The sequence below is a fragment of the Solanum verrucosum genome, unplaced genomic scaffold (genome assembly GCF_900185275.1).
Source record: "Solanum verrucosum unplaced genomic scaffold, falcon-dt-bn FXZP01000153.1, whole genome shotgun sequence".
Classification (NCBI taxonomy): domain Eukaryota; kingdom Viridiplantae; phylum Streptophyta; class Magnoliopsida; order Solanales; family Solanaceae; genus Solanum; species Solanum verrucosum.
Window position 1 is genome coordinate 551,495 of NW_026020426.1, and position 15,429 is coordinate 566,923.

Consider the following 15,429-nt stretch of genomic DNA (forward strand, 5'->3'; position numbering starts at 1 on the left):
AGATAACTCATAGCCCTCTTAGGCAACAACATAGCCTTGTAGGCTGCACATAGCCTTCTTAGGCATCAATATAGCCCCGTAGGCAGAACATAGCCCTTCTAAGCATAGATCACATTTCTGCAGCTAACCACAATAACCCCCAGGGCAACAATAACAATCCAATAGGCTAGAAGCGAGCAATTTAGCTATAAGCAACCGATACGAATAGCCTCTAAGTCAGTCCAACATAGGGACGCTACTAACTGAATAAGAATCCTGATAAGAGAGGATTATATCCACTCGAGCAGCCAACAATCAACAATAATGGCTACAAGTATAACAAGAATAACAACCCAATTACATTGCTCATAAGCTTAAAGTAAACATGTTGTAAGAAGGGAATAGCCTTAACATACCTTTCTCGCTGAATTCACGTGGCCTAACAACTTTTTATCACAACCACCTCCATACTACAACAAGACAGGACCATAATGAACACACAAGAATAGAAGATACCATGATAATGCATTAAAAGATATGTATTTTCGTCGCAAATTGCTATTTGCGACTTATAAAAGCTAGAGTCGATGAAAAAAGGGTCTTACATTGATCTTAAGTTCATAATACACCTCAAAACCTTAAAATATGTCCAAACCCCTGCTGTCCCAACACCAAAGTATGATATGCTACGAAATCGATAAAACAAATTATACCATGTTGATGAGCTCAACGTGTAGAACAACTTTCGTCAAGGACTTAAGTCGAGAAAATCTATAATTTGGTTGATCCTAGAAGTGGGTTTCCTTAGTTTTCTGGTTCTTCACTAAAAAAATGAAGAAAAGTCGAAGAAGAAGATATATAAAAAGTTCCACCGACCTAGGGGACCCACCTCACGTGCCTGCTTGTGCAGTCTCGCAAAAACACAAATATATCTCTATTCTAAAGTTGTATGAACGAACGGTTTGATGCGTTGGAAACTAGACTCGAAGACCTTCAATTTGATTGGTCGTGGGCCCCATAAATCTTTATAGATTGGGAGAAAACCTCCGAGACATTTGACCCAAACTTCAGAGAAATCTTTAAAAATGAACTTACGATAACTTTCGCCAACTTTTATTTTGCGACTTACCTAACTTCAAAACTTGAGATACAACCCTTGAACACTTGAAACATCATTCTTAATCTATTACTCATCCTCTTGTCTTTCCACGAAGGTACGAGTTGATTTAGACGTTTCGAAAAGTCAGGGTGTTACACCTTGACGGGGATAAAATGAGCAGATTTCCTCATCCGATCTACTATAACCCAAATCGAGTCATGTTTTCACAGGGTTCGAGGCAAGCCAACAATAAAGTCCATGTTCAAATCTTCCCATTTCCAAGTAGGAATGCTAATTTCTTGGGACAAACCTCCCAGTTTTTTATGATCAACTTTCGCTTGTTGACAATTAGGGCACTTAGTCACAAATTCCGCAATATCCTTCTTCATCCAATTCCACCAATAGACCTCCCGTAAATCACGGTACAACTTGGTGGCTCCCCGGTGAATGGAATACTGTGAACTATGGGATTCTGATAAGATTTGTTCTCTCAAGTTGTCAACATTCGGAACAAACAAACGACCTTTATATCTAAGTACACCATCTCCCTTTGGGAGAAAGCCTCAACAGATTTCTTAATTCAACCAAAATTGGATCAAGACCTTGCTTGGCTTTCACATCTGCCAAAACGACGATTCCAAGCCGTTGTTAACCATAACTCCACCCTTGGTGGAGTCCACTAACTAAACACCCAATCGAAATATTCTATGAATATCTCAAACAAACTCTCTCTTACCTTCTTCAATATGAGCAACATTATCCATGGATAACCAACTAAAAGCATCTGCCACCACATTAGCCTTACCGGGGTGGTAGAGAACACTCATATCATAATCTTTCAATAACTCAACCCACTTTCTTTGGCGAAGATTTAGATCTTTCTGATTAAACACATATTCCAAACTTTTGTGGTCGGTAAACACATCTACCTGAACACCATACAAATAATGCCTCCAAAGCTTTAAGGAAAAAACAACCACTGATAGTTCAAGGTCATGGATAGGATAATTCTTGTCATGAATCTTAAGTTGCCTTGAGGCATTGGCAATAACTTTCCCATTTTGCATAAGCACACACCCTAGCCCAATTTTCGAGGCATCATAATAAACAACAAAACCATCAGTCCCTTTTGATAAAGTCAACACCGGAGCAAAAGTAATTCTATCCTTCAACTTTTGGAAACTCTTCTCACACGCTTCGAACCATATGAACTTAGCCTTCTTTTGAGTCAAACCCGTCAAATGAGAGGCAATTAAAGAGAATCCCTCAACAAACCTTCTATAGCTAAACACAAGAAACTCCTAATATATCCGAAGGGGTTAGAGGTCTAGGCCAACTCTTGACTGCATCCGTCTTCTTAGGATCTACTTGACTGCCCTTACTTGAAATAATGTGGCCAAGAAAAGCTACGGACCTTAGCCAAAACTCACACTTGCTAAACTTCACAAAGAGTTGTTGGTCCTTAAGAATTTGCAATACGATCCTCCAATGATCAATATGCTCATTCTCACTTCTCAAATAGATCAATATATCATCAATGAACACAATCACAAACATGTCGAGGTATTGTCTAAACACCCTATTCATCAAATCCATAAACGCTGCTTAAGCATTAGTCAACCCAAACGACATTACCAAAAACTCATAATGACAGTACCGAGTTCAAAAATCCATCTTTGGAATATCATCTTCCTTCACCCTCAATTGGTGATAACCGATCGAAGATCAATCTTAGAAAAGTAACTCGCCTTGAAGTTGGTCAAACAAGTCATCTATCCTTCGAAGAGGATACTTATTCTTAATGGTCACCATGTTCAACTGACGATAGTCTATACACATACGAAGAGAACCATATTTCTTTCTAACAAACAATACTGGACAACCCCATGAAGAGATACTCGGTCGGATGAAACTTTATCCAACAAATCTTTCAATTGTTCTTTCAACTCCTTAAGTTCTACTGAATCCATATGGTAAGGAGGAATACAAATAGGTTGTGTATCTGGGAGAAGGTCAATACCGAAGTCTAATTCCCTTTCAGGAGGAATACCGGGTAAATCATCTAGGAACACTTCCAGAAACTCATTAATAACAGAGACCGACTCAAGAGTAGGGGTTTCGAAATCCACATCCTTCACCCTAACTAGATGGTAAATGCAACCCTTAGAAATCATCTTTCTAGCTTTAAGACAAGAGACAAATTGACCCTTAGGCATATAATTTCCCCCTTTCCACTCTAGGACAGGCTCATTTGGGAACTAAAACTTGAATGCACGAGTTCTATAATCAATAGAAGAATAACATGAGTGCAGCCAATCTATACCAATGATAACATCAAAATTTATTGTATCAGGCTCTACCAAGTCAACTAGAGTAACTCTATGGTACAAGGAAACGAGATATTTTCTATAGACCCTCTTAGCCACAATAAAATCACCAACAAGAGTAGAGACAAAAAAATGATTTAACAACATATTTGGAAGAACATTAAACCTCATAGAAACATATGGCATCACAAAAGGCAAGGTAGCACCGGGATAAAGTAAAGCATAAACATCTAGTTGGAAGACTTTCAACATATTGGTAACCACATCGGAAGAACCCTCTTGTTCACCACGAGTCTGAAGTGCATAGAATTGATTTTGTTTGGGAGCATTGGGACTCGAACCACTAGGAGGAGCTTGCTTGCCCTCTCTTCCTTTAGCCGTAAGCATCGGTCAATCCCTAATCTTATGACCACTCTTACCACAACTGAAGCAACAATCTATGTCGTCTAGGCACTTACCCTCATGTTTCTTTCCACACCTAGTACAAGTAGACATAGGAAATGAAGATCCACTACCATTCCCTTTTTTAGGCTTAGGGTTAGACACCCTATATTTGTTAAATGTAGGATGAGCATTGGAGGAACCTTAATCAGCTTTTGTCGAAACCTAGGACGACCATGTCCCTCGGACCTTACATGAGAGAAATTACCATCATCGATTTTAGCCCTCTTTGTCTCCCTAGAATTTTCCTTAAGTTTCTCCTCTTCAATTTATTGAGCATGAACCACGAGATAAGAGATGTCCATGTCATTAATGAGCATGGCGGTATGACACTCTTTAACCACCATTTCAGACACACCCAAAATGAACTTACTCATTTTTGCCCTCGGATCGGCAACCATTATTGGAGCATATTTAGACAATTATGTGAACTTTAAAGCATATTCCCTCACACTCATACTTCTTTGACGAAGGTCAATAAACTCAAGCACCTTAGCCTCCCTCATCTCAAGGGGAAAGAACCTATCAAGAAAAGTGACCTTAAATTTTTCCTAATTAATAGTACCCGCATCTTTTGGTCTCCCCTCTTTCCTTTGGTTGTACCATATTTGAGCAACACTTTAAGTTGATAAGTTGCCAACTCCGCCTTTTCCACCGACGTCACTCCCATGATCATCAAGACCTTATAAACGTCATCAATGAACTCTTGAGGATCTTCCTCAACCTTAGAACCATGAAACTCAGGAGGATTCATCCTAGTGAAGTCCCTTACTCTCGATGTCGTTGTACCCACATTTGGGTTCATGGGAACCATAACCTCCCTATTGGTTTGGGACATCACAGCTTGATCCAACACTTGAAAAACAGCCCTAAACTTCACATTAGTCACTTGCTCGGCCAAAGGATCAATCGGAACTTGAGGATCTTGGGGAGGAGCTTCTTGTTCCGCATTCTCCCTCAAACTCCTTCTAGCATAAACTCTTCGAGTAGCCATATCCTGTAAAGCATTGGATAAGGATTAGGAGAGATACCTTATAGAGTTCAAATCTATCGCACGACTTTAGAGTAATAAAATAAGTGGATTTTCCTAATCATCTTGTAGCCTCTCATTTATAAATGTGGCGCGCGTTTCACACTCATGAACAAGACTCTACTCGACGTGGCTTATAAGACTTCCAAGGACCATTCTAAACCTTGTGCTCTGATTACCAAGTTTGTCACGACCTAGGGGTACCCCTTAGATGTAACATGGCGCGTAGGACCCAGAGAGACCCCATACAAGCCACTTAGCATTCATAACATAAGAAATAGAACAAAAGAAGTAAAGACAACATTTCAAGTCTAATAGTTTTATAAAAGTAAAGCGGAAGTCTAAAACACTTGTCTCAATAGCCACCTAATACAATAAATAAAATTGGGTCTAGCCTATACATCATGTCCAAAACTGGAAATAAGAAAGAAACTAGGAACAATGAAAATCTATCCTCAAAGTATAAAGACTCACCAAAGCTCGGGAACCTCACAATCAACCACTAGCCACGAAACTGAGAAGCTTGACTGTCGGACCCTACATTTGGGGAAATGTAGGCAAGAGTATGCGCTAGTACAAACTAATGTACCAAGTATGATAGTTATGCATAAAACATTTAAATCATGCTAAAAGGGGACATTTCATGACATGCAATTGACCAAGCTAAAACATGATATAAAAGGGTTAGGAAACATAATTCATAAAACATGGTCAATGTAGGCTAACATCATTTAAAAATTTTGAACACATATGAGATACTTCTTGAAGTAACCTTAGTTCATTATTATTATGGGAATTAGCCTTAACCGACATAGAGACCATGTGAGCTATAACATGATCCCTTGGTGTCTCCCATACCAAAAAGGGTTGTCCTACTTGCCAAGGTAAGGACCATAAATTTCTAGCTTAAGTGGATCCACTAGCTAATGTGGGCACATAGGTAAGGGATAAGGAGATTGCTCCTAGAAACCCGGCCTCTACTAACAAGAGAGTTTCCATCTCAATATTCTCTCGGTACTAAGCATAAATCCCATGCAATAATCCTTTCTTACTTGTTCTTATTATCCATGGAAGGGCACGTCATCTTGCCAATCCAATCTAAGTCATTATCCATGGAAAGGTATCATTCAATAACCAATCCAAGCTAACTCATTAGGATAGCTCTTAATTTTTTACTCAATTAGGTGAGAAGACCTTTCAACCTTAGAATCCTTATTATGTGAGAAAATCTTTCACAATCATGCTTTCATGTGTATATGAGAAGAATCTTTTCAACAACACATCAACAACATCATTATTGATACTTTACTCTCAAAGCATCCTTAAAACATTTGCATAGATTTCATAAAGACATGCATAATTCCATAATTTACCTTTCAAGGTTAAAAACCCACTTTCAATCATCAACCTTTAGAAAACATGGGTTAAATATGGATTTTATCATAAACTCATGTAATTCTATCATACATGCTTAATTTCATAAAACTCTTCCTTCATAATCAAAATCCCACATCATACAATCATAGCTTGGAAAACATTAGGATTACATGGGTTCATAAGGAAATCATCATAAAATCATAGTATTTCATCAATTCTTGCATAAGAGATCATAGTTCAATCATTTTAATCAATAATCAAGAGAACCCATGACAATTGAAGAAAACCCTAACTCAATTGGGGATTTCTAACTTTGAAAATAGGAGAATTTGGGAACTCCATGAATGGAAGGAATTCATGGATGAAAACTATCATACCTTGAAGCCAATTTCTTATCTTCAATGGAGGAATTGAGACTTGACTTGAAACCCTAGGTTGAATCCTTCTTCTACAAGCTTTCTAGAGAGAGAAACATTTGAGTGTTCTTATTTTTGGTGAATTTAAAGAGAATGAAGTGAATGAACTAATTTGAGGGTTGGAATCACTTATATAGGGGTCTTAGTGAAGGGTAAAACGATGTGGTACAGGGATAAAATAATTAGGAAACTGCCCCTAAAGTAACCTACGACCTACCGACCTATAGACCATTGCTTGACGGACCGTGGACTGACCGATGGCCCGTCCTGCACGGCCATCGTCCATGGTCAGAAACTGGATTCTAGGGGTCTGGACCAGGGCCCTCAACCACGGACTGTGGACCAACCGACAGTCCGTGGGTCCGGCCGTGGTTCTGGACCTCTGAGTCAAATTTAGAGGTGACCAACCACGGACCACACCTACGATTCGTGGTCCCATCCACGGGCCGTGGTTGGCCGCCGTCAGTTGGCACCTGCAACTTCTAATAATTTCTATCTTTCCCTCTTTCGAATCCGGGATGTTCCAGAAAAAAATGCTGGAAAATGACGTAGATGGTCATTATAATTATTGCTTACTTAGATGAAAAAATAATGTAAAAGTAAAATTTTCTTGTAAGGAAAAAATGAGAAGACATAATTTGTCTCACTTATCACTTAATTCAAATATCAAGTGTAAATGACCTAAAAAGATCTAAATTGTTTTAAAACATAAGTTTAGAATAATATAATTGTAAAGAAAAGAAGGCAAGAAATGTAGATAGAAGAGAGAACTTTCCTTCTTATTTAAGTGTATTCTCCAAATGGTAAATGATATCTCTATTTCTAGTGTTGAGATATCATATCCAAAGGTCAACTTGTTAAAATCCAAACTAGTAGATACATAGTTATCCACCAAGGTTCATATCATCTTGGAATGATACATACATGGATTCATCAATTAATTCTTGAAGTAATCAAATGGACAATCCACAATTCAATGAATTTATAAGACTTGCCCTTGGATGTCCATAGATAATGTACCTCGTTAAATCTTTACTAGAAAATACTCTGTGGGAAAAAATTCTAGTGAAGAAAAAAGAGTACACATATCTTTTGATACGCATTATTTGTTGTCTTATTAAGAACCTTGTCTAGAAAACCCAGTGGGACAAAACCTCGGTCGAGGAAAAAAGAGTGCAATGTGTATTTTACTACCCCTGATCAAAACATCACTTAATTTCTCGTGATGATGTCATCCAATCTTATATACCAACTTCTCAAATATTGATAGTGTCTTTGTGATCAAATCACATTCACGAAGATGTTGCATGATTGAACTCATTCTGATATATTATTTTTTGGTTTTATGGATATGATGAGACTTTGAGCTTAGCCAAATACATTCTTGAAAATTACTTTATTTGTGACCTCGTTGTTGCAAGTAAATTGTGCACCCAACTTGTTCATAGCAACAATTATTTTGTGGACATTTTCATTTGCAGCTGATTATCATCTAAAATAACTTCAAATAAATGTCTTTGATGTCAACGTCTTCTCATTGGGGAGGAGTAGAATCTTGTAAATTGTAACATCTGGCAATATGAAATAATTGAAGAGGCTTAGAATTGGAAATTTTCATTTTTTTTTGGAAAGAATTTAAAGTTTTGGAAATTTTGGCTAAGTATGGGAAATGTGAAATTTTGGCCAACTTTGAACAGCCATAAATTCTAGCTCAGGATGAGTTAGGTGGAATTCCAGTTATGGTTGCAAAGTTTGTGGAACGACCTTTCCAAAGCCGCCGAGTTTGCTCGATTCCGAGTTCGTATGAGGGAGTTACGACCTTCGAAAGTTGGGCAGTTGACAAGGAGATCCGTCCGGGAATCATTAAGGGCATTTTAGTCTTTTCCCTAGCCAATTCTTTTGAGCTCATATTGTTGTATTAGGATGATCTTTGGATCATTTTTGTCCCATTTTTGGTAAGAGAAAGAGTTAGGGTTCTTGTGATTGAAGAAGAGAAGAAGGAGAAGAAGAAGAAGAAGAAGAGAAGAAAGAGGAGATTTGTCAAGACCATTATGGAAATTCGTCGGGGGTGATCCCTATCAAGGTATGTGAGTTTTTTTCCGTGTGGGTTGATCCTTTCCCCCACACACCCCAAGTTTATTCCTTGCTTTGAGAAAAGATTGGGAGTTTGTTATTGAAGTGTTGAAGTTGTTAGTTGTTAGTTGTTGTTGAGGTTGTTGGTGGTGTTGTTGAATTTATTGTACGTTGTGAGACATGATTGGATCGTATATTTAAGTTGAAACCTATTGTATGTTGAGGGATTATGATTCTAAGAGCTATGACCCTTTAGAGGTTGATCCACCATCGATTTGCAGAAGTTTCTGGGCTGTCGATCCCCATCTACGGGACTGACCTACGGACCGTAGATAGATCAACGGTCAGTACTGGTCAACCGTCGATTGGGACAGAAGTTGGGGTTATGGGGCGTCGATCTACGGTCGCGACCTACGGTCCGTGACCTGACCTACGGACCGTAAGCCTATACCGTAGGCCAACACTCAGTCTTTTTCTTAAATGAAATTTTGGGGAAAATCTCTGACGAAATCTACGGACCTGCAGTACGGACCGTAAGTCCATCTACGGTCCGTCGATGGCGACCGTAAGTCCCATCTGTGAACACCAAAGGCCCGGTGGTTTGGCTCAGAATATAGAGCTTCCGGAATGGAAGTGGGAGATGATCAATATGGATTTCATCACAGGGTTGCCAAGGTCTCGCAGACAGCATGATTCTATTTGGGTGATTGTCGACAGAATGACAAAGTCAGCCCATTTTCTACCGGTAAGGACTACCCATTCGGCAGAAGATTATGCCAAGTTGTACATTCAAGAGATAGTGAGACTTCATGGAGTGCCAATCTCCATTATTTCAGATAGAGGTGCACAATTTACCGCACAGTTCTGGAAATCTTTTCAGAAGGGTTTGGGTTCGAAGGTGAGCTTAAGTACTGCATTTCATCCTCAGACTGATGGGCAAGCAGAGCGCACTATTCAGACCTTAGAAGATATGTTGAGAGCTTGTGTAATCGATTTCAAAAGCAACTGGGATGATCACCTACCTCTCATTGAGTTTGCCTACAACAACAGTTATCATTCTAGCATCCAGATGGCTCCATACGAAGCTCTATATGGGAGAAGATGTAGATCTCCTATTGGATGGTTCGAAGTTGGTGAAGCACGGTTGATAGGACCAGATTTAGTTCACCAAGCTATGGAAAAGGTGAAAGTGATTCAAGAGAGGTTGAAAACGGCACAGAGTCGCCAGAAGTCCTACACTGATGTTAGGAGAAGGGCGTTAGAGTTTGAAGTAGATGATTGGGTATATTTGAAGGTTTCACCCATGAAGGGAGTTATGAGGTTTGGTAAGAAGGGGAAACTTAGTCCCCGGTATATCGGACCTTATCGCATAGTCCAGAGGGTCGGCAGTGTGGCTTACGAGTTAGAGCTACCACAAGAGCTAGCAGCGGTCCATCCGGTATTTCACATCTCTATGTTGAAAAAGTGCATAGGTGATCCTTCATTGATCCTACCGACTGAAAGTGTTAAGATCAAGGATAACTTATCTTATGAGGAGGTGCCGGTTCAGATTTTAGATCGCCAAGTTCGTAGGTTGAGAACGAAAGATGTGGCATCAGTCAAGGTCCTTTGGAGGAACCAATTTGTTGAGGAAGCCACTTGGGAAGCCGAAGAAGACATGAAGAAGAGATATCCTCATCTTTTTGAATCCGGAGGGAATGCGGATTAAGGTATTAATTTCCTTCTTAGTGCTCTTTAATATAATGGGCATGTTGTAGTTGTTGTTGTTGTTTGCATGATTGCTTGTTGAGTGTTTGAGTTAGATGTTACACCCTTAGTTTTGTAAGAGCAACCTCATTCGAGGACGAATGTTCCCAAGGGGGAGATATTGTAACTTCCGGCAATATGAAATAATTGAAGAGGCTTAGAATTGGAAATTTTCATTTTTTTGGAAAGAATTTAAAGTTTTGGAAATTTTGGCTAAGTATGGAAAATGTGAAATTTTGGCCAACTTTGAACAGCCATAAATTCTAGCTCAGGATGAGTTAGGTGGAATTCCAGTTATGGTTGCAAAGTTCGTGGAACGACCTTTCCAACGCCGCCGAGTTTTCTCGATTCCGAGCTCGTACGAGGGAGTTATGACCTTCGAAAGTTAGGCAGTTGACAAGGAGATCCGTCCGGGAACCATTAAGGGCATTTTAGTCTTTTCCCTAGCCAATTCTTTTGAGCTCATATTGTTGTATTAGGATGATCTTTGGATCATTTTTGTCCCATTTTTGGTAAGAGAAAGAGTTAGGGTTCTTGTGATTGAAGAAGAGAAGAAGGAGAAGAAGAAGAAGAAGAGAAGAAATAGGAGATTTGTCAAGACCATTGTGGAAATTCGTCGGGGGTGATCCCTATCAAGGTATGTGAGTTTTTTTCCGTGTGGGTTGATCCTTTCCCCCACACACCCCAAGTTTATTCCATGCTTTGAGAAAAGATTGGGAGTTGTTATTGAAGTGTTGAAGTTGTTAGTTGTTAGTTGTTGTTGAGGTTGTTGGTGGTGTTGTTGAATTTATTGTACGTTGTGAGACATGATTGGGTCGTATATTTAAGTTGAAACCTATTGTATGTTGAGGGGATTATGATTCTAAGAGCTATGACCCTTTAGAGGTTGATCCACCATCGATTTGCAGAAGTTTCTGGGCTGTCGATCCCCATCTACGGGACTGACCTACGGACCGTAGATAGATCAACGGTCCGTACTGGTCAACCGTCGATTGGGACAGAAGTTGGGGTTATGGGGAGTCGATCTACGGTCCGTGACCTGACCTACGGACCGTAAGTCCGTACCGTAGGCCAACACTTAGTCTTTTTCTTAAATGAAATTCTGGGGAAAATCTCTGACGCAATCTACGGACCTGCAGTACGGACCGTAAGTCCATCTACGGTCCGTCGATGGCGACCGTAAGTCCCATCTGTGTCACCAGAAATCTGAAGTCTCAGCCAAGTTTCCCCTCTTCTTTTCTCACTTTCTCATACATGTTCCAAAGTAATTTACCTATGTTTTATAGTAGTTTTCGACGTTTCAAAGTGCGTCTAAGCGTTCAAGAATCCTTCCATAACATGTGATCGAACACCTTGAATTCATAATTCCAATTCAAGGAAAGATAGTTCCAAGTCAAGTGAAGTTTCAAGTCGAGTAAGAGTCTTAGTTTCAAGCTAAGTCATGAGTTTAAAGTTGAATTCTCTTCAAAAAAAAAGAGAAAGCTATTAGGGAACTAAGTATTCCCAAAGGAGGTTGTAAATGCTTTTATATTTGAATAAGAAGGGAATCCTGTTTTTTTTCCCAAAGGAGCCTTTGGGCTAAAGTTTTGAGTAAGTATCTCAATCAAAGAAAGAAGTTATTTTAAAAGCATGAGCCAAAGTATTTTTGGGAGTAGTATTGAGCACCGAATTAGGGACACGAGTTCATATTAACTCAACTCTCCATAAGAACCATGCGCCAACATGGGACTTGTCGTATCATTCTTTTTAGATGATCACGCAAGATTAGGCTAGTGGATCCACTAAGCAAAAGTAAGGTCCTATATCGATGGCAAGGTATAGGATGGTCCTTTGGCAACGTGAGGTAAAACGTTGTATCATCACTAAGGCTCGTAGTGGTGGTTGTCGGTTAAAGAACCTCCCACAAAAGCTGTTTTATGTTTATAAAAGAAAAGTGGAGTTTGTTGTCATTTTATCCTTAACGATCTAAGTTGTTTACAATCTTTTACAAGCTTTATATGTGTGGCTCGTGTCTTATTGCTTTACTTTGAGTCCAGTTATGTATATGAGTCGTTTAGAGTCAAGGTAAGTGATCTCTTGTTCCCTTTTCAAGCTTAAGTTGTTTTTAGCGGTCCAGCTCGCATACTCGTACATTCCACGTACTGATGCCAGTTGGCCTGCATCGTTTTATGATGCAGACGCAGGTACCCAGGATCAGCACCCTGCACGCCGTTGATCCAGTTGGGCACTCTAGAGTCAGTGGTGAGCCTCCTTGCTTCCAAAGGGCTCAGTTATTTTGTTCTCTTAGTTTTGTTTATTAGGGTGTTGTGGGGTCTGTCCCAACATCCATCTAAGTATTTTAGAGGCTTCATAGACAGTCAGTCAGATAGTTTTGAGTCTCTTATCTATGCATATGTGTAAGTATTCTATTTTGAGACTCGAGTTGCCTTTTTGGCTAGATATGTATCATTTAAGTTGTTTATGCCTCTGCATAGCATTGAGTTATTTTGTTGAGTAGGTTTCCGCTGAGTTAAGAAAGCCAGGCCAAGGGTTCGCTTGGGGCCAGCAATGGTCTCCGAGTGCCGGTCCCGCCCAGGGTGTAGGCTCGGGGCGTGACAAACTTGGTATCAGAGCACAGAGTTCAAGAGTCCTAGGGTGTCTATGAAGCCGTGTCTGTAGAGTCCTAGTTATCGGTGTGAAGCGCGCCACATCTATAATTGGGAGGCTACAACATTTAGGAAGGTTTCCCATTTTTTTCATACTCCTCTCGTGCGCTAGAGTTGATCTCTAAAGAGTTTCCTTTTAATCCGTGCTTGCGCGTGTTTTCAGATAGTCATGCCTCCACGAAGAGTTGGTAGAGGGCGTCTTCCTAGACGCTATGTTGATGAGCAAGAGTTACCCTATGCACCGGGAGTGCAAGATCAAGGGGAAGTTTCTAATGCCGAGTTCAGAGAGGCAATTAGGATGTTGAGTCAAGTTGTAGCCAATCAGGTGGGTCAGCAAAGGGGAGTTCGACATGAAGGAGCTGACACTTCAAGGATCCGTGAGTTCTTGGGGATGAATCCTCCGAGTTTCATGGGATCAAGCACTACTGAGGACCCAGAGAACTTCATTGAGGAGTTGAAGAGGATTTTTGATGTAATGCATGTAGCAGACACTGAGCGGGTTGAACTAGCTGCGTATCAGCTGAAGGATGTTGCTAGAACATGGCTTGACCAGTGGAAAGGGGGTAGAGTGGAGAATGCACCATCGGCGAGTTGGGCCGATTTTGAGGAAGCTTTCTTGGGGCATTTCTTTCCTCGAGAACTGAAAGAGGCCAAGGTACGTGAGTTCCTCACACTTAAGCAGGAGCCCTTGAGTGTTCGCGAATACAGTCTGAAGTTCACCCAACTTTCCCGCTATGCTCCGGAGATGGTTGCGGACATGAGGAATAGAATGAGCTTGTTTGTTGCTGGGCTGTCTCGGTTGTCGAGTAAGGAAGGTAGGGCTGCAATGCTTATCGGGGACATGGACATATCCAGATTAATGGTCTATGTACAGCAGGTTGAGGAAGAAAAGCTGAGGGATAGGGAAGAGTTCAGAAGTAAGAGAGCCAAGACCGGTAATGAGCCTGGGCAGCAGAAAGGTAATGCGAATCGTCCGTCCTTCCAAGAAAGGCAAAAGGGACCTGCTCCATCATCTGTTAGCGCACCCGCACCAAGGTATAGAGGTGGTCATAATGGCCAGAATTCGAAGGACTTCAAGGCTAGACCAGTACAGTCCTCAGGTAGTGTGGCACAAAGAAGCAGTTTGTTTCCTGCATGTGCTAGGTGTGGTAGAACCCACCCAGGCAAATGTCGTGATGGCCAGACAGGATGTTTTAAGTGTGGGCAAGAGGGTCACTTCGTGAAGGAGTGCCCTAAGAATAATCAAGGTAGTGGAAGTTTGGGTAGTAGGACCCAATCTTCATCAGTTGCTCCCCCAGACAGGATGACACCTAGAAGAGCTACTTCTAGTACCGGTGGAGGAGCAAATCGCCTTTATGCTATCACCAGTCGCCATGAGCAAGAGAACTCTCCGAATGTTGTCACTGGTATGATCAAAGTCTTTGCTTTTTATGTATATGCTTTGTTAGATCCAGGAGCAAGTTTATCTTTTGTGACTCCTTATGTTGCGAATAAGTTTGATGTTCTTCCTGAAAGACTTTGTGAACCCTTTTGTGTCTCTACACCTGTTGGGGAATCTATTCTAGCTGAAAGAGTTTATCGTGATTGTCCTGTTTCTATCAATCACAAGAGCACCATGGTTGATTTGATTGAGTTAGACATGGTAGATTTCGATGTCATTTTAGGTATGGATTGGCTTCATGCTTGTTATGCATCGATAGATTGTAGAACTCGAGTGGTCAAGTTTCAGTTTCCGAGTGAGCCAATCTTAGAGTGGAGCAGTAGTTCAGCAGTGCCCAAGGGTCGTTTTATTTCGTACCTTAAGGCAAGAAAGTTAGTTTCAAAGGGTTGTATCTATCACTTAGCCCGAGTTCATGACTCTAGTGTTGAAATACCTTATTTTCAGTCGGTTCCTATAGTAAGAGAGTTTCCAGAAGTTTTTCCTGATGATCTACCCGGAATTCCTCCCGAGAGAGAAATAGATTTCGGCATAGATCTCATTCCAGATACTCGTCCTATCTCTATTCCGCCTTATAGAATGGCAAAGTTATCGCTTATGCCTCCAGACAGTTGAAGGTTCATGAGAAGAACTACCCAACCCATGACTTAGAGCTAGCTGCTGTAGTATTTGCTTTGAAGTTATGGCGTCACTACTTGTATGGTGTGCATGTCGACATATTCACTGATCACAAGAGCCTTCAATATGTGCTTACTCAGAAAGAGCTTAATCTCAGACAGAGGAGGTGTTAGAGTTACTCAAGGATTATGACCTGAGTATTCTTTACCACCCAGGTAAGGCTAATGTTGTTGCTGATTC